This window comes from Poromitra crassiceps, assembly GCF_964638095.1.
Source record: "Poromitra crassiceps genome assembly, chromosome: 13".
Taxonomy (NCBI): Eukaryota; Metazoa; Chordata; class Actinopteri; order Beryciformes; family Melamphaidae; genus Poromitra; species Poromitra crassiceps.
In genome coordinates, this window is record NC_139644.1 from 46,694,632 (window position 1) to 46,714,151 (window position 19,520).

At 44.4% G+C, this 19,520-nt stretch overlaps 1 protein-coding gene and 1 pseudogene across 2 annotated transcripts in view; one reads left to right on the forward strand and one right to left on the reverse strand.

Annotated features, from left to right (window-relative positions):
* Window positions 1-2,220: 2,220 nt before the first annotated feature.
* Window positions 2,221-3,330, reverse strand: LOC310788602 (spermatogenesis-associated protein 17 pseudogene; annotated as a pseudogene). The gene has a single exon. The product of its transcript is annotated as a spermatogenesis-associated protein 17 pseudogene (transcript).
* Window positions 3,331-4,620: 1,290 nt separating this feature from the next.
* LOC310788702 (oxysterol-binding protein-related protein 7-like) overlaps window positions 4,621-19,520 on the forward strand; it is a gene marked incomplete at its 3' end in the record, with an annotated part of 110,830 nt that continues 95,930 nt past the window's right edge. Inside the window, exon 1 of the mRNA XM_083650245.1 lies at window positions 4,621-4,663. The remainder of the gene's footprint in view (window positions 4,664-19,520) is intronic.

Consider the following 19,520-nt stretch of genomic DNA (forward strand, 5'->3'; position numbering starts at 1 on the left):
GTAGTGTAGAAGAGTTAAATGCAGAGCCACAGCCTCTAGAATCTTTGGAGGAAAGCCGTCTAGCTAGTTCTTAAACACCGATACTGTGTGTGTGTGTGTGTGTGTGTGTGTGTGTGTGTGTGTGTGTGTGTGTGTGTGTGTGTGTGTGTGTGTGTGTGTGTGAAGAGAGAGAGGGAGAAAGAGAGATGGGAGGGAGATAGGATAGATGTCAGTTTTATGATGACACGTTTTTGCCAGGCAGGCGCTGGCTGCCTAAATCTGGCTATGTATGAAGCTGACTGTCTGTCTGTCTGTCTGTCTGTCTGTCTGTCTGTCTGTCTGTCTGTCTGTCTGTCTGTCTGACTGACTGACTGACTGAATGACTGACTGAATGACTGACTGAATGACTGACTGACTGACTGACTGACTGACTGACTGACTGACAATCCAGTAACAACCTCAGTAACACACATGCTCATGCTGCCTGGCATATTCGCACTTGTTAAGAATTAAAACTAGAAATTCCACACTCCTTGGGTGGGGAAAATGAGCACGCTTCATCTGTCTTCTCTTCTGCAGTCTTCTGCATGTGCAGCAGGACCAATGACCACCTGGTCCAGGTCTTCTGTCACCTGGTCCAGGTCTTCCGTCCTGTTGTGGTCTGGAAGTTGCCCATGTTGTTGTCGCAGAGCTTAATTGGCTGGACTGTTTGAGTAAGAGTCAACCAATTTCTAACCTCAGCAGGTAAGGTTTTATGACATCATCACTGATGACTATGCCTTCAATTGTGATGTCATCAATGATGTCATCAGTAATGTCACTCGTGCCATCAGTGATGTCACAATGTATTAATCACAATGACATTAGTACCTGAGCTGTCATCTGAGTTTACGACATGATGTCATAGCAGTGTGAGCTGTGATTGCTCTATGTAAGATGATGCCATAGCAGCTTGAGCCATGATTGGTCAAGGTAACAACATCTGTAGCACCCATGGTGGGTGCATTTCCCTCCGCACCAGATTCATACCAGAACTCTCAAAAGTATTTTTTGCAATTGGAGCAACGGTGTGTCTTGCAACTCTGGACGGATAGACGGACAGACAGACACACACACGCACACATGCGCATGCACGCGCGCGGTGCAAAACGAGGGAATTAATCCCAATAAATGTGAGGTAGTCTAAAGAGAAAAGATCCAGGAGGAAAACATGATGTTAAAAGCTGTAAGCTATGCCTCTGCTGATACACCAGCTACACCACCCATGCGTGCGTGGCGTTGTCTCGCTATGAAAAACATCTACACTATTTAACGTTTCTTGATTATACAGAAGTACATGAAATAGATTACCAGGCGGCAGGCGCCACTCTTCAATTCGGCATATAGGCTATATAATCCACGGAGAGGTTACTCTAAGGCCATGTTCACATTACACGCAAATCTGATTTGCTGATAAAGTCATTAATCATCATTATCTTGATTGGTTTCCCAAATCTGATTTGGGAGTGTGTCCGCACTGCCACAAATCTGATTCTCAAGTCGGATCTGTGTGTCCAGACCTAAACAGCCTATCTGCATGGGTTGCTATGGTAACGACGTGGGCGTCAGTAAATACGTACGTTGGTGACGTGGTTTTCCTGCGCAGAAGCATTTGATGACGAGTTGTGAGTGATGTTCAAATCAGATTTGGTGGATCTGCGCGTCTGGACTCAAGTCACATCAGTCGAAAGCAGATTGGAAACTACCTCCATATGTGGTTTGGGACAAGTGACACAAATGAGACTTGGAGCGTCCAGACTCATAAAACCAATCCAGACTCATAAAACCAATCTGGATAAAGTCATTAATACGTCACTAAAGTTCACAAATCAGATGAACATGGCCTAAGTGAATGTCAATTCTGGATGTGAGTCACCTGTCATCCCCACCCACTGTCTTCCTCCGTTAAAACGTTTGATTAAAGATTCGCTAAAGCCGTTTCCATGCACGTAGGCTATCGCATTTCTTTTTATCGATAGCTTTAAATGTTGTACATCGCCCTCCCTGGCATAGTGAAGTACTTTCTGATGGCTTCTACACGATATCAGGCCTCAAAAGGTTGTGAAGAGCGTCTTGGGATATAACTTTGACAGTGACGGCTGCCATTTACTCTAGTCAGCCTGCCCTGTGTTTGTCCGAGTGAGCACGGGGGGTGGGGCTTAGCACGGGGGGTGGGGCTTAGCGATCGGTCAATTGTGAGTGTCACACGATGTTGCCCGCCTTGGAGTAAAGACGACCAAACTTATCAAAGATGTTACAGGTGGTGAACACTGTCTGGAATGGCTCCTTCTCCTTGAGTCGGAGGGTGTCCTCCTCTCTGAAGGTCTTGCTGCCATAGGCTAAAGGAGTGAAGGCGCTGCTGCTGTGGAGCAGACGCTCATACCTCTCGTTCCTCTTGTGGGCTTTGGTGGCTGGCAGGAACGGGGTGTCAACCAGGACTCCCGCTGCCTCCTGTTGGTGTTGCTCCTCCTGGGCCTCCTGAAGGTGTGTGTAAGATGTCTCCAGACGCAAAGATGGCTCAAGACAGCGCATGCGCTGCTGCCACACCTCCTCTGGCTCCCTGAACGGACCCTGTGGTTTCTTGCTGGTTATGGGGGGCAGAAGGGGCCCGGGGAAGCAGCAGGTTTTGGTGAATTTGACCTGTGGGGATCCTGCAATTCCAGGGGGAGAGGGGGAGAGGGTGCCGGTCGCGTCCCTGGGGGAGAGTCTGATGGGGGGCTGCGGCTTGGCCTGCTGCAGCAGCAGCTCCATCTCGTGGGGGGCCGCCATCAATGGAGAGTTGAAGACCCCTGGACGATGCTTCGTACTGAGGAGGTAGTGTAACCGCTGAGCTTGGTAGATCTTGGCTGTCTGCTCTCTCTCCTTCTCCAGACAATCTCTCTCCAACTTCTGGAGCTCCTCGAGTTCATCCAACCCCCTCCTCACTAGTTCATTTTTCATGGTAAGTCCTTCAAGATACCTCTTGCGTGCATAGTAGTTATGGATGTATTTCCTGACATAGAACCCTCTCCATCTGCGCTGGATCCTGACCACCATCTTCTCGTAGGATTTCATCTTCATGATGTCATACGCCACCTTCACCATTTGTCTGAGACGTGCCCTTGCTGCAAAGCCGCGCCATATCTTCTGTATAATGGTGGTCTTCTTGTGAAGATGGTTGATGCAAGCCCGCACCTTGCAGCCTCTGAACCAGCTCTGAATCTGGATGGCTGCCTGGTTCTCTCTCTGTCTGTTCTCCTCGGCTAGACGGTTTCTGTGAATGTGTTGTTTTTTAACTTGTTCAATTTGACTCAAGAGCATTGACATGTTCATGGTTGTTGCTGCAGATTCAAGCTTGATTGGCTGGTCTGTGAGCAAGAGTCATGCAATTTATAACCTCAGCAGGGGAGCATTTATGACTATATCACTGATGCAATGTCCACATTTGACATCAATGGTGATTTTATGACATGTGATGATGTCACAATGGCTCTGTGCATAAGCAGAGACGGATTTATGACATCACTGATGAGGGACTGAATGTAGGGAAACAGTGGACGGATAAATCCAAAAGGAAGCGGTAATGCAACATAAAGGATGCCTACTGCCATAAAACACCACAGAAGAAGAATATGACATCTGATTGTCACAATGCCTCTAGTGATTTGTGATGATGTCCGCCCGCCATGCAGCTCGATCGCTGTGCCGTCTCCCTTGCTCGTATGGCATCACTGCCACTGTGCGGCTCACTTGCTCTTCTGACTTCACTGATGATGTCACAACTTTGTATTACTGATGACATAGTCTGGGCACCTTTCACCCCGCTTTTTGTCATGGGGCGTAAACCACGGAACCAGAATGAACACCGGAAGGCAGTGTGCCAAAAAACGTTTTTGTTGCCGTTAGCTTGACGTCTCTTCCCTCGATTAATTGTCTGGTGCAAAGCTTCTGTATTGGCTTAAAATAAGTGAGATTGTGAATCCGCAATGTTTCTAAAAGAACTTCTTCAAAAACTTTGTTCGGTACGTCCATCTTTTGTTTTGTTGTTTGCCGTTCTGATACTTGGGTCAAATTGTCAAGTTAACGTAAAAGTTGACGAGCTAGAAACGCTGCCCATCCGGTCTAGGGCGGGCTCTAGGCCGGAACCAGGTAGGGTGACAAAATCAATTGTGAGCGGAAGCCAGGCTCTTTCTCGCCGAGAAGAGCCTGGTGATGCGAGGTTACTGATGACATGCCAATTGCTCTTATGACATCATTGATGTCATGTCATAGGCTCATAGGCAATGCTGAATTGCTCAAGTGACATCACTGATTAAATCACTTATGACATCATCAGTGATTTATGATCTCACTGATGACATAATCAGTGGGACAAAAATGTAAACAGAACAAACAAACATTGCCCACATTGCCCCTTAGATAAAAGCTCTCGGTTTCTTCCCCCAGTGGTGAAGAAGGTATTGAGGACCTCTCCTCCATAGCTGGCGGGTACACCTGTCCATCTTCCTGCACCTGCGACGCCCCCCTCCACGCAGTGACGGCACCAGTGACGCAGCTCTCCGGAGCCAAACAGAGTTAAGGCGTATAGGAAGCTGGAGGAGGGACCTCTCACTCCAACTCTGCAGCCAGCCGAGCAGCACGCAGCGCGACCGCACACTTTACACAGGTGAGTTCCTCTCTGAGACTCACCTACATGTCTGTAACTTACATGCTCTGTCAAAGCCATGGCACACCAATCAAACATTCTACAACAAACACGGGCAAACACTGACGTTTCTTTGGCCATGGCCGGGTGCCATGGCTCTGTCCTGGTTTAGAATTGTTTGGAGATGTTTAATTGGTCAGATTCGACACCTCTAGCCCATGGCACACCAATCACGCATTGTCCGTAGTTGTTGGGTGTTTGATTGTGTGTGTGCCACGAGCTTTAGTCTACCTGTTAGATGTCCGTTAGCTTAGAATGTCTGTCTGTCACACGGGTCTGTGACTGCATGGGGACAGTTTGGAAAGTATTTCATAGCAAGTCGTTACACCAGAGGCTTGTCTTTACGCACTCTGGGTATTAGGCCTATACGGCTTTTTCCCCCTTTTGCAAGCTGATATAAAATGTAACGTGAATTAGCTTTTTTCAACAGTTTTTTTTTAGGCTAGCGTAGCCTACTTGAAATTCTTTCCGGTTTACTAAATCGATACATTGACAGAAATGTAGTATGGCTTGACGGCCGTTTAGTTGTGTCCAAAACGCAAAGAGCTGACGGCCAAACATTGTGAAGTGGACACGACGCGTAACAGTGAATGTCTCCAAAAAGGGTTTGTAGAGAAAGTGATCAGAGGTGAGTCAACCTCAACGTGTGTTTAGACGCTGTGTGGTTAACAAGCTGATGAATCACATGCACAGACAGACCTGTGTGACTGGATTCTGTTCTTTTCAATGAGTGAAAAGAACACACACACACACACACACACACACACACACACACACACACACTGCTTGCTGCTGAGTGCTGAAATGGATGAATAGTGAAAATGTGCTGTATGTGTCACATGCTCATAACCGCACACAGATCTGCTGCAACTCTCAGCCTACACTATTACTGAATCAGTGCCACCATGTTATCTTGTCCCAGTACCTCTTGCTCAGCTCTCCATCTCTATATGAATTGCTTTAAAGTTTCTGCAATTTTGTTAACACAAAAAACTCCCCTCCCCTCCTTGAGTCGTTCTCTTCTCTCTGAAGCTGATTATTTAAACATGTTTAGGGCTCGTTTGCAGCAGAGATGGCCAGCTTCATGTGGCAAAACAGCTTCAGCCATGTCCTATATAGCCTAGTAGGCTAATAGTTCAGTCACTCTCAACCTTTTTCATATAGGACCCCTCATTTAGTAGGCCTACTACGCATTATAGAGCCACAGACCCACATCTGTTCATATGTATACCGCAGGGATGATGTCTTTTTGTAGGCTTAACCAGAAATCGCAGCCATTTTGGGACGTCAGGGTCTATGGGGTTTTAGAATGGGGTTTTCACTTAAATGCATGAAATAAGATCTGTGCTTAACAAAAGTTTATGGGAGCGTGAATTTGGATTCAGCAGGATAATCTTCACGAACGTTAATCGCTTTTAGACCTTTTCAAGCGTTTTCTAAAAAGCACGTTAAAAAAACACACACATTTATGTTCCTAAAGTCATAAAAGTTATTCACGTTTGAGGGGGGTACGGTGGTGCAGTGGTAAGTGCTGTCGCCTCACAGCTCGAAGGTCCTGGGTTCGATTCCCACCTGGGACGCTGTGAACGCTGAAGGAATGCGTGCCTGTCCGCATGTCCTTGAGTGCCCACCGCCCGGGTGGGGTCGTCAAAAGGGCCTTTCTGTGTGGAGTTTGCATGTTCTCCCCGTGCCTCCCTGGGGTTTCCTTCATATAGGAACCCCCTTCACCAAAACATGCAATATGCTGGTTGCTAATGTGGTTCCTCCTCTGGTCGTTAAGGGCGCCTGTTCGGAGGGAGGGGAACCGGTTGGAATAGCGTGAACCTCCCACGTGCTATGTCCTACCAGTGAAGCTTCCCCTGTCAGGTGAAAAGAAGCGGCTGGCTAACTGCCCATGTCTCGGAGGAAGCATGGAGCCAGTTTTGGCTCTCCCCAGATCAGCAGAGGGTGGAGCAGCAACCAGGATAAATAAAAGTAAATTAGCACTAAGGGGGATAAAAAAATCGGGGAGGAGAAAAAAAAGAAGAAAAAAAAAAAGTTTGAAGATTATCCTGCTGAAACCAAATTCCTGTTCCCATAAACTTTTGTTCAGCACAGATCTTATTTTATGCATTCAAGTGAAATCCACATTCTAAAACCCCATTTCACTTTTCCTCTTATGAACCTGGAAGTATACAAGTAGGTGCTCTATTCTTCAGTGTAATTTTGTCCAGAACTTCATGACTATCTGTGTTTTTAGGTCGGGTTACCTGAGTATTTGACTATTTGTTCGTTGGGTAGGTATTCGGTTTTCAATGTTGGGATTCGGATATCCGTTTTTTGTTTGTGCTGTCTCCCCCCCCCCCCCCCCCAGCCAGTTAGCCATGGTGTCTAAATAACTGTGTTGTTGGAGGAGATGCTGTGTGCAGCACAGGTCTTGTTGGAGGAGATGCTGTGTGCAGCACAGGTCTTGTTGGAGGAGATGCTGTGTGCAGCACAGGTCTTGTTGGAGGAGATGTTGGAGGAGATGGTGTGTGCAGCACAGGTGTTGTTGGAGGAGATGTTGGAGGAGCACAGGTCTTGTTGGAGGAGATGCTGTGTGCAGCACAGAGGCCATGAGAGCCAGCAGGGTGTTATCTTAGCAGCTCAACATAAGCCCTTGTTCACACAGGAGTAGAGCTGAAGCTTGAGGCAGGCACACGCTGAACTGACGCCTCACCGTTCACACAAGAAGCCTTCTCTTTTCCTCTCAGCGCCTCCTCGGCGCGCCTTGAACCCGCCCACAACTCCCATTGACTTGATGCCTGGCAGCTTCAAGCTTCACGCGTCATGCTTGGAAAATAGGCGTGAATCCTGAACGATCGCTTGAGCAAGGCGTGAGCGTGGCTTCAGCGTGACACTTCATTTTTTGTGATGTAAATTTTAGATGCTGACTTTTGATCACATCTTTTGTACATTTTGTATGTTTGTTTAATTTAATTTTATAATTATTTTATTTGAGCTATGAATTTAGGAGTCATTTATAAAAGTGATTTACTTTACATCCTTGAATTTATTCTATTAATGTGTGGTGTAGGGTTATATGGGGGGGGGGGGGGGGCAAAATGTCCCTCTTTGTCACAGCCCAGTGTTGGCAGGTATGCCGTAATGGTGTTGAACAGTTGATCATCTTGCTGGGGACCCATTGAAACCAAGGATCGCTGGTGGTCCCCTGGTGGTCCCCACATTGAGGACCACTGTAGGCAACAACACATGGAGGTCAATGTGTCGTACAAATGGCACTTGATGTGCTGTGACCGCTGTGTCATGTTGTAGCTGCTCGGTTAGCTCCAGAGCTACAAGCCGTTAGCTGTCAGTATGGAACCAGGCCCTCCAAATAGGGCTGCTGCTAATTATTTTCATTGTCGATTTATTTTCTTGTTTAATTGACTTAATTCAATTAAAATTAAAATGGTTTAATGGACCAAACGGGTCTATAAAATGCCAGGAAATGGTGGAAAAACTGAACGACCGAGTGACTGCCTGGACTTGACTTGACATGGAGGAGACTGCGCACACTGATGATGTCACTCTGGTATCCCTATGACGGCCGAAATGGCAGCCATCTTTTAAAATGTCATTGCCATTTTGAAATTCACGCGGAATAAATCTGTGATCATAAATGTATGGCTTGATAGCAAGATCATTCATATTGTACAATTTTACACAAAGTAAAGGTAAAGTCCCACTGATTGTCACACAATGTGTGAAATTTGTTCTCTGCATTTGACCCATCCCCTGGGTGAGCGGTGAGCGGCAGCGTGCGCCGCGCTCGGGAATCATTTGGTGATTTAACCCCCCAATTCCAACCCTTTGATGCTGAGTGCCAAGCAGGGAGGCAAATGGGTCCCATTTTTATAGTCTTTGGTATGACTCGGCCGGGGATCAAACTCACGACCTCCCAGTCTCAGGGCGGACACTCAGACCACAAGCTCAGTGGCTCAGTTGTCCCCAAAGTAGTATTTATAATGCTATCGATTTTTTTGCATGGCTATCAATAGCTTTAATCAAAATAACAATCCACAAGGAGTATTTGTGCCAATTTTGGTGCTTCTTTCCGGAAGTTAACGATTTTACATGAAAAGTGCATTTAATCTGCCGTACTAAAAAAATATGACGTCCTCAAGTGTCTTACCCCCCCCCCCCCCCCCCAACTCACTGTCGTAGGAGTAGGCTAAATAAACCAAACAATATTCACATTTAAGGAGCTAGAATTGAGCCACTTCAGTTCACACTGTCCCAGGCAAGGACAAGAGCCATAAAGGTGGACATGCACAACTCATAGGGTGGACTTTCCCAATGGCTTCTTCCTGCTACTTTAATTAATTGCAGTTTCTGCAATTAGAAAATGGCAGAAATATGGCATATTTTTAATGACTTTGTTTTTATTGTTGGACCACAACATTCTCTTCTGCATTTAACGTCAGGTTCTGGAACCTCTTTCCGTGTATTGTGGTTAGTATAACAGCATTGTTCTTACCCTGGCCAAACAAATCAAACCAAAAGGAGGAAATGACATAGGATCTGGTTTGTGACTGTCCCAGTGTTCAGAGCAAGGCAGCACGTGGTCTAGTTTGCCGCTCCGGGGAAGGTTACGCTCCTCCACTCCTCCAAGCATTTCCCCCCCCCCAGGCAGGGCTGCACCTCGGGCAGCCTCACCAGTCACCCCAGGCAGGGCTGCACCCCGGGCGGCCACACCGGTCCGACCACATGCCTGTCGTGGTTGTGGTGAACGTCCTCCTCTGTCTCAGTCAGTGCCTTTCTGTGCCTGTCATCATGACATCAGCTGTCTCCGCGCGCTTTGGACCGAGACGTTCCGCCCAGGCAGGAAGTTTTACGATGTTCCTGATTGATTCTGCTTTCAGAGACTCTGTGCACGCTCCACCGTAAAGTGACCGCTACATTTAAGTTGAATAATTTAATAGCTCAAAATAGACATGCATGATATTGGGATTTTTTTGTTGTTGCCACTATCAGATATTTTCCAACTCTTTTGGCCGATTCCCACCTAACTTCAGAGAACATCAAGTCTGTCCTGTAGTGAAATGAACACATTAATATGCCAGCTCTTATGGTGATGGCTGATGGGCCACTGGCGATGCAGACGTAAATACAATGCTTTTCAAAATGTACACATTCACTGGGCAAAATAAGAAAACGACTTCAACTTAGCTCATGTAAAGCGCGCCATCTTTTTATTGCAGCATTTCCCCCCCAAACATAACAGACAACCCTGACAAACACAACAGACAACCCTGACAAACACAACAGACAACCCTGACAAACATAACAGACAACCCTGACAAACACAACAGACAACCCTGACAAACACAACAGACAACCCTGACAAACACAACAGACAACCCTGACAAACACAACAGACAACCCTGACAAACACAACAGACAACCCTGACAAACACAACAGACAACCCTGACAAACACAACAGACAACCCTGACAAACACAGCAGACAACCCTGACAAACACAACAGACAACCCTGACAAACACAACAGACAACCCTGACAAACACAACAGACAACCCTGACAAACACAACAGACAACCCTGACAAACACAACAGACAACCCTGACAAACACAACAGACAACCCTGACAAACACAACAGACAACCCTGACAAACACAACAGACAACCCTGACAAACACAGCAGACAACCCTGACAAACACAGCAGACAACCCTGACAAACACAACAGACAACCCTGACAAACACAACAGACAACCCTGACAAACACAGCAGACAACCCTGACAAACACAACAGACAGCCCTGACAAACACAGCAGACAGCCCTGACAAACATAACAGACAACCCTGACAAACACAACAGACAACCCTGACAAACACAACAGACAACCCTGACAAACACAACAGACAACCCTGACAAACACAACAGACAACCCTGACAAACACAACAGACAACCCTGACAAACACAACAGACAACCCTGACAAACACAACAGACAACCCTGACAAACACAGCAGACAACCCTGACAAACACAACAGACAACCCTGACAAACACAACAGACAACCCTGACAAACACAACAGACAACCCTGACAAACACAACAGACAACCCTGACAAACACAACAGACAACCCTGACAAACACAACAGACAACCCTGACAAACACAACAGACAACCCTGACAAACACAACAGACAACCCTGACAAACACCACAACAGACAACCCTGACAAACACAACAGACAACCCTGACAAACACAACAGACAACCCTGACAAACACAACAGACAACCCTGACAATAGCCACCACAACCAGGGTCAATTTGACATATTTCACAAGTTACAAAACAAAGAAACCGTCGCCCCGGGGACGGACATGGTGTCGAGCATGTAGTCGAGCATAGAGCAGTAGCATCATTAAAAGGTTGTTTTATCGACTGGTCATATTGGCAGACATGTTTTTTCATTTCGGGGACGATATTTCATTTTAAAGCCTTTATCGGCCGATGGCGTGCCGATATCGTCATACATCCCGAGCTCAAAATGAGAACAAATATTGGTTTCTGTTTTTTAACTTAAAACCAATTTTTCTTCCTCTTTCCTTAGCTGGTGTTTTTTCCTAGTGTTTCTCTCTCTGATCATTGTAATGTCACAGGGATGTTTCTCTCTCTGATCATTGTAATGTCACAGGGATGTTTCTCTCTCTGATCATTGTAATGTCACAGGGATGTTTCTCTCTGATCATTGTAATGTCACAGGGATGTTTCTCTCTCTGATCATTGTAATGTCACAGGGATGTTTCTCTCTGATCATTGTAATGTCACAGGGATGTTTCTCTCTCTGATCATTGTAATGTCACAGGGATGTCTCTCTCTCTGATCATTGTAATGTCACAGGGATGTTTCTCTCTCTGATCATTGTAGTGTCACAGGGATGTTTCTCTCTCTGATCATTGTAGTGTCACAGGGATGTTTCTCTCTCTGATCATTGTAATGTCACAGGGATGTTTCTCTCTGATCATTGTAATGTCACAGGGATGTTTCTCTCTCTGATCATTGTAATGTCACAGGGATGTTTCTCTCTGATCATTGTAATGTCACAGGGATGTTTCTCTCTCTGATCATTGTAATGTCACAGGGATGTTTCTCTCTCTGATCATTGTAATGTCACAGGGATGTTTCTCTCTCTGATCATTGTAATGTCACAGGGATGTTTCTCTCTCTGATCATTGTAATGTCACAGGGATGTTTCTCTCTGATCATTGTAATGTCACAGGGATGTTTCTCTCTCTCTGATCATTGTAGTGTCACAGGGATGTTTCTCTCTGATCATTGTAATGTCACAGGGATGTTTCTCTCTGATCATTGTAATGTCACAGGGATGTTTCTCTCTGATCATTGTAATGTCACAGGGATGTCTCTCTCTCTGATCATTGTAATGTCACAGGGATGTTTCTCTCTCTGATCATTGTAATGTCACAGGGATGTTTCTCTCTCTGATCATTGTAATGTCACAGGGATGTTTCTCTCTGATCATTGTAATGTCACAGGGATGTTTCTCTCTGATCATTGTAATGTCACAGGGATGTTTCTCTCTCTGATCATTGTAATGTCACAGGGATGTTTCTCTCTCTCTGATCATTGTAGTGTCACAGGGATGTTTCTCTCTCTGATCATTGTAGTGTCACAGGGATGTTTCTCTCTCTGATCATTGTAATGTCACAGGGATGTTTCTCTCTCTGATCATTGTAATGTCACAGGGATGTTTCTCTCTGATCATTGTAATGTCACAGGGATGTTTCTCTCTCTGATCATTGTAGTGTCACAGGGATGTTTCTCTCTCTGATCATTGTAATGTCACAGGGATGTTTCTCTCTGATCATTGTAATGTCACAGGGATGTCTCTCTCTCTGATCATTGTAATGTCACAGGGATGTTTCTCTCTGATCATTGTAGTGTCACAGGGATGTTTCTCTCTGATCATTGTAGTGTCACAGGGATGTTTCTCTCTCTGATCATTGTAGTGTCACAGGGTCTCACCTTTCACCTCCTTTATTGGTTGCTGCTTGTAAAGTTGATGATCCAGGAACTGAATGCTATTCTACTGTTGCACACATTGCAAGTCGCTCCAGAATAGGAACTTGTTGCTTAATCGGGCCATATGAAATCAGTTTTTTTTATTTCCCTCCAAATTACATATTTCCCCCCAAATTCTGGTTTTTCAATTTATTGTTTTATTTTATTTTATTTTATTTTATTTTATTTTATTATTATTTTTAATGACTTTAGGGGTTAGGGTAGATTTGTTTTCCTTTTCTTTGACAAGTTGTGAGATGATGTAAGAGTCCCACGCAAGACTGACCCCTCTCTCAAAACAGCCAATCAAAAACTTAATTATTTCTCTAGGCCTCTTTTTCAATTATGAAATCATTTATTTAGGTTACCACAGTACAATCATTTGTTTTTTTAATCAATTTGAGACAAATTATGGAACATTCTGCCGTATTCCAGTTTTACAATTGATTCTATTTTCATTACCAAATTCCATGATTCTACTGTGTACTGTAATCTACTGTGTTGTGATAGGCTGATGACTAGAGCAGGGTAATTTGCTGTCTGGTAATCTGCTGTGCTGTGATAGGCTGATGACTAGAGCAGGCGTCATCTGCTGTGTTGTGATAGGCTGATGACTAGAGCAGGGGTAATCTGCTGTGTTGTGATAGGCTGATGACTAGAGCAGGGTGATCTGCTGTGTCAGGAAAACGTTTTTAATGAGCTTTATCAGGCCTAGATAAGAAGTATGCATCCGTCGATCTGTCTTGATGCCCCTCCCCCCATGGTATCAAACGGTATAGAGTATCGATATTTTCCTGGGTATCGGTATTGAATTTAGAAATTCTAGTATAGATACTATTCGATCAGCATCATCACGGTCGCCGTGGTCATGTTGTTGACATACCGTCCTGCACGTAATAACAGCCTTATTGTCCTTTCTGTTGCGTTAAGATCTATTACAAAATAGCGATGGTGATGACGGCAATAAAAAAACAGGGTTGTTGTTTGTATGCTGCCGTTAATGCCTGTAATAAACAAAAGAAAAAATGAGGTGAACAGACTTTGCTGTGAGGAGCTGACAGAAAGTTTCACCTGTCTCTCCTAACTATCCACACATCTCCTGTGTGCTGACGTATCCTCAGTCTCGCTCCCTTCACGTCTGTGGACGGTAGAGATAGAAACAAACCACGGGGACTTTATTGCTGTCATTACTACAGCCATGCCTAACGCAGGTCACCATCCTAACACAACAGGAACGATAGAGCTAACGCTAAGGGCGGCTAGCTTCCTATAAACGCTGCTCTTCACATAGGCTGTCACTAGTTGAGAGCAGCGCTATGTCAACAACATGGCCGCAGCGACCGTGGTGACGCTGATCGAATACTATCTATTGTGACGAGCCTTTATGCAGGTTGAATGCGTGCAACTTCACCTTGCTGTGTGACAGACAAGCAAACAAAAGCCCAGCAGCCAGAGGAGCTAATCTCTCACATCTCGCTCTGGAAGGATGTGTTCTTGTAATAAGGTGATGCTGGAGGTGATGCTGGAGATGTCTGCATGGTGCAGCATTGCATTCTTTCAATCATTCCAGAGCAAACATTCAAACAGGGGTTTCTCATTGATACGGTGCTAAACCCTAGTGAGTCCCAAACTTGTGTGGTCGCCTGGGTTTCAAATGGGGTTGCCTGGAAAAAAAAAAGATTTTGTGGGCAATCACCTAATTAAAAAATACTGAAGAGGATTAGGGCCACTTGTGATTGTTTTTTCTTTCAGAGTTTAAAGTGATAATCTCAAAGATTTCACTTTCGTTCTTTAGAAAGAAATAAAAACCCTTTCATTCATTCAGGAAGTTATGTAATGCTGTTAGATACTTTGTGTCCCTCAGGTTATACAGTCATGTGTCATCAGCAGCACAGCCACCTCAGGTTATACAGTCATGTGTCATCAGCACAGCCACCTCAGGTTATACAGTCATGTGTCATCAGCACAGCCATCCAGTTGTGGTGGCTGCTGAGGAATGTTTTGTTCTTCAGATATGCTACCTGATGGTGGTGATGATAATTATGATGAGGATGATGTGTGGTGCTGGGAATGTGTTGGCCTCTGCTCAGGAGCAGCGTCTCTATGGGCAGAAATAGGTCTCACTCTCACTAGAAACTGAACTTGAATTATTTATATTTGAATTGCTCAACTTGAATATTTAATAGAATTTGAGTTTGAAACTGAATTCCGATGAACTTGAAACTCAATGTAATATTATGAAATTGAATGAATCTGCTCTGAAACTGGATTCAGTGCTCACAATTCAAATCCAGCTATCAGATTACTGACACACATCCTGGTCGTGGAGGAAGAGCAATGGAGTGCAGATTCACAGAACTCCTTTCCGGCCAATCGGCACCTATGTGGGTGCTGTACTGTACATCCATTTAGATTTGACTGTACTGTACGAGTAAATGAATCAAAACAACCACAATCCAAGTCAGAAACACAACGGCATAATGCTGTGAGCCTGTTAGAATTCAAAATCCTTACTACCAACACTTAACTAGCCTGTACTGTACTGTACTGTACTGTACTACTGTACTGTACTGTACTGTACTGTACTGTACTGTACTGCATAGAGCAGAGGTTCTCAAATGTTTTTCAGCCAAGGACCCCTTACAAGATAGAAAATCTACCGGGGACCCCCTCATTCTGATTTGTGATTTTGGGCTAAGCTTAATTGTTTCCATGGTAACGTGATTGACTTTTAAATTGATAGGTTTGTTAGATTAGAATGTAATCCATGAACCATTTTAGATTTAAGCATAAAATATTTTCATTGAACTATGAAGCTTTTGCACACAAAAAAGTTCTTATTTTTATTTTCCTGAAAACTTTTCGCGGACCCTCTTGCAAAGTGCCACGGACCCCTGGGCGTCCCCGGACCCCCATTTGCGAACCACTGGTATCCACCTTATTTTTGAATGCCCCACTGTAAAAAATAATTGTGCGTACAAGGTCCGTTTAACATGACTTATTTTTGCAGCTTGCAATTTCCTAAATGGTATTCTACTTGATTTGAAAAGATGGCCGCCTACACTCAGTCCCTTGTACCCTGGCTGAATTGAACATAACTTGGCCAATAAGTATGTAAGTTACATATCAAATAAAACAAACGGTAATGTCTTTATTTGATGTAGAATGCAGAGGACATGTAACTGTTTCGTTAAACTCGTGTTCCAGTAATATTGTATTTACTGCGCTGCTCTAAAATAACAGAGTGGCGCGAGGCTCAGAGAGCCTGTTCGTCCTAGAAGCCACTCGCTTTGCACCAGAAGACAATCGATTTGGGGGTGGAACACGCCAGGATTGGCCAACGACAATTAATCGATAAAGGAAATTGATAAAAATTTGCATCCCTAGTCATATGATTAAATGTTTAATTTCCTCTTCAACACTAGGGCTGGGTATTGGCAAGGACCTCACGATACGATACGTATCACGATACATGGGTCATGATACGATTGTATCACGATACATTGCGATACAATACATATTGCGATGTATTGCAATACTGTACATAATTTACTGAAAATTTTAAAATAGAGCTCAAATACAACACGCTGTGGACCACCCAGGTAGTGCAATAATATGTACATCACTTTATATTGATAACTTAGTGGACATATTGAGTCAAAACTACTGAGTGTTGAGTGTCTTACTGAACGCACTGAAATAAAAAGTATTCTTATTGTGTCACTGAACACACGACTGTGCAAAAAAGTCAATATCACGATATATCACGATATTTTTCTAAAATATCGATACAGTATTGCGGAAAAAAGTATTGCGATATATTGCCGTATCGATTTTATTGCCCAGCCCGAATACACTGTTTCTCTGCCATCTTGTTTATATGAGCTTCTTCACATCTACGTGACGGCGGGTGGAGTGGGAGGAGTCATTAACGTGATGCCGTACAGCTGTAGTCTTGATGATGAAATGGGATGTACCCGCTGTTTTTGATCATTTCCTTCACTCTCATTGATCCTTAGACTTGATACACGTTGAAGAACATTTCAAATACAAATTCAAGTTCTGATTCAAATTCAGTTTTTCAATGCAATTATTTGAGTTGAGCAATTCTTTAAGCAAAACCCCTCATCTCCCTTGTTCTCCAACCATGAAGTGAGTGTCTTGTGGTCCTTGTTTGGTAAGATGCAGTGGTGTAGTCCACTTTATTCTACTGGGTACATTTTGCCTTCAGCTTGGAGATCTGTTTCACTGTTGTTTAGGCGGCATGACTTGTGATCAGGCGATAATTAGAAAAGCCTATGGTTCTTCTCAGACATCTTCATGTAAAGGACCCCTGAACTGACCCAACTTTTAGACCATGGATCCCCATCTGATAAGGCTTTGTCCCACGGTCACCCATCTCATGAGATCTTTGCTTTTGGATGTTTTATTACAGAAAGTGTGACCAAAACATTCTTCGTCATTGTGTTACTTATGGATGGTATTATAGAAAATAAAGTATTCCCCATTTTGCTGGGCACCCTCAGGAAGCCCGTCAAGGACCCCTATGGATCCCCGGACCCCACTTTGAGAACCACTGGGCTAGGGGAAGTAGATCGCCCTCTCCCCCCCTCTCTCTCCATCTCTCTCTCTCTCTCTCTCTCTCTCTCTCTCTCTCTCTCTCTCTCTCTCTCTCTCTCTCTCTCTCACACCTTTGTGGTATATCAGTAACAGATGAAATGTAAGACTTGCCATAGTGCAGATAGATTCCTCAACAACACCAGTGAAGATGCTGCTGAGTTAATCGTTTAATACATCTGTGCTTCTGTGGTGATATAAGGGAGACAACCATATAGTGTTTTCTATGGTATTTTCCTGTGAAATGCACGTGGACGAGGGCGGAGATATCATTTGGACAGGACGTGCACGACGGATTCAGGATACGCACGCGAACAAACGCACAGCCAACATGTCACTAGAGCAGACGCGAGCAGAGCTCCACGCCGTGGCTAGTGTGAACGATCCATTGAGATGATGGGTGCCGAAAGGGAGCAGCTTCCACTCGGTTCCACAGCCGCCCGGTCTGAACAGACGGTGTGAATGGAGGAGATGCCTTCCCCAGCCAAACTTATACTCCACCCCGTCTGTGAAACAAAATGACTTTAGTGAAGGTTCTGTCACAAAACTATACGGGCATACGGAAATCTTGGAGCTTTCCTAGTGGGTATATACTATATGGCATATACTGTACCTGCTTATCATGTAGCCTGCACCTCTGGTAGGAACTGGGATCTGCAGTGCGTCTTCGGTGCAGCTACTGTACTGTACTCAGTAGTACTTCTGCAGCCTTTGTGCTTTTTCTCATTTTGAATGACCATCTGAACACCCAGGCTGCAGCTTAAGGCCAGGTGGAACAGACCATCTAAACACCCAGGCTGCAGCTTAATGCCAGGTGGAACAGACCATCTGAACACCCAGGCTGCAGCTTAATGCCAGGTGGAACAGACCATCTGAACACCCAGGCTGCAGCTTAATGCCAGGTGGAACAGACCATCTGAACACCCAGGCTGCAGCTTAATGCCAGGTGGAACAGACCATCTGAACACCCAGGCTGCAGCTTAATGCCAGGTGGAACAGACCATCTAAACACCCAGGCTGCAGCTTAATGCCAGGTGGAACAGACCATCTGAACACGTAGGCTGCAGCTTAAGGCCAGGTGGAACAGACCATCTAAACACCAGGGCCTAAAAAAAATTAAGTTTGGTTCCTGTTGGTTGTCAGTTGAGGTGAGGGTCGGTAGGGAATTTATTTTATTTTATTTTTTTATTTTATTTTCAGTGGCAGCAAGGGATAGATAGGAAATATATAGATATATTTTTTTTCCTTAAAATTACAGCAGCGATGGATACTTTTTTCATAACATAGCCTACATGTACTCTACCACTGTGCTCTACACACGTTTTTATATGAACAAAATATTTAAGTCAATATGAATGCTTCAATGTTATTAAAACGTGCTGATTTTAAATGTTCTTTTTTCTACTCCTAAAAACCAGTTCTGGACCATTGGCATTGAAGACATCTCAAACAATATTTCATCTCATACCTTTAATGGTATTAACTCCAGACTCTTACAAACATTCTCAAAACCTTCAAAACATGGAGGTGCCTAGGCATGGGTCGATTTCCGGTTTCACCGGTTCGGTTCGGTGTACGAGTCCAAACCGGTTTGATCACGTGCAAACCGAAAAACCCTTTTTTTTTTTTTTTTTTTTTTTTTTGCCAGTCCATTCTGATTGCACTATTGTTCGTATTAGCCTCTTCTCAAGTTGCACTAGTAGGCAAAAGTCTTATTTATTATGTTGATGTTTAAAGAAAAGTTAAGCTGAATAGTTATGAGAAATAAAAACAGTGTGTTGTTACAGTTAAAAGGTTCTGCTTATTTGTATTCAGTGTTCGTGCTGGTTGGCAGCATACCAGCTTAGAGGTGCATTATCGCCACCAACTGCAGCCGCTTTGATACGGTTTTTTGGGGAATATCGAACCGGTTTCAAAATGTTCAAACCGACCCATGCCTTGACAATACCAGCTTAGAGGTGTATTATCGCTATCAGGTGGACTGAAGTTGCACTACAGACAGTTATGGGCCACACTCGGGATCCCTGCTCAATTTTTTTTTTTTTAATTACAAAAAAAATCGGTATACCGGTTTAGACGGCAATATCGAACCGGTTTTAAAGGGGCCATATTATGCATTTCTTAATTTTGT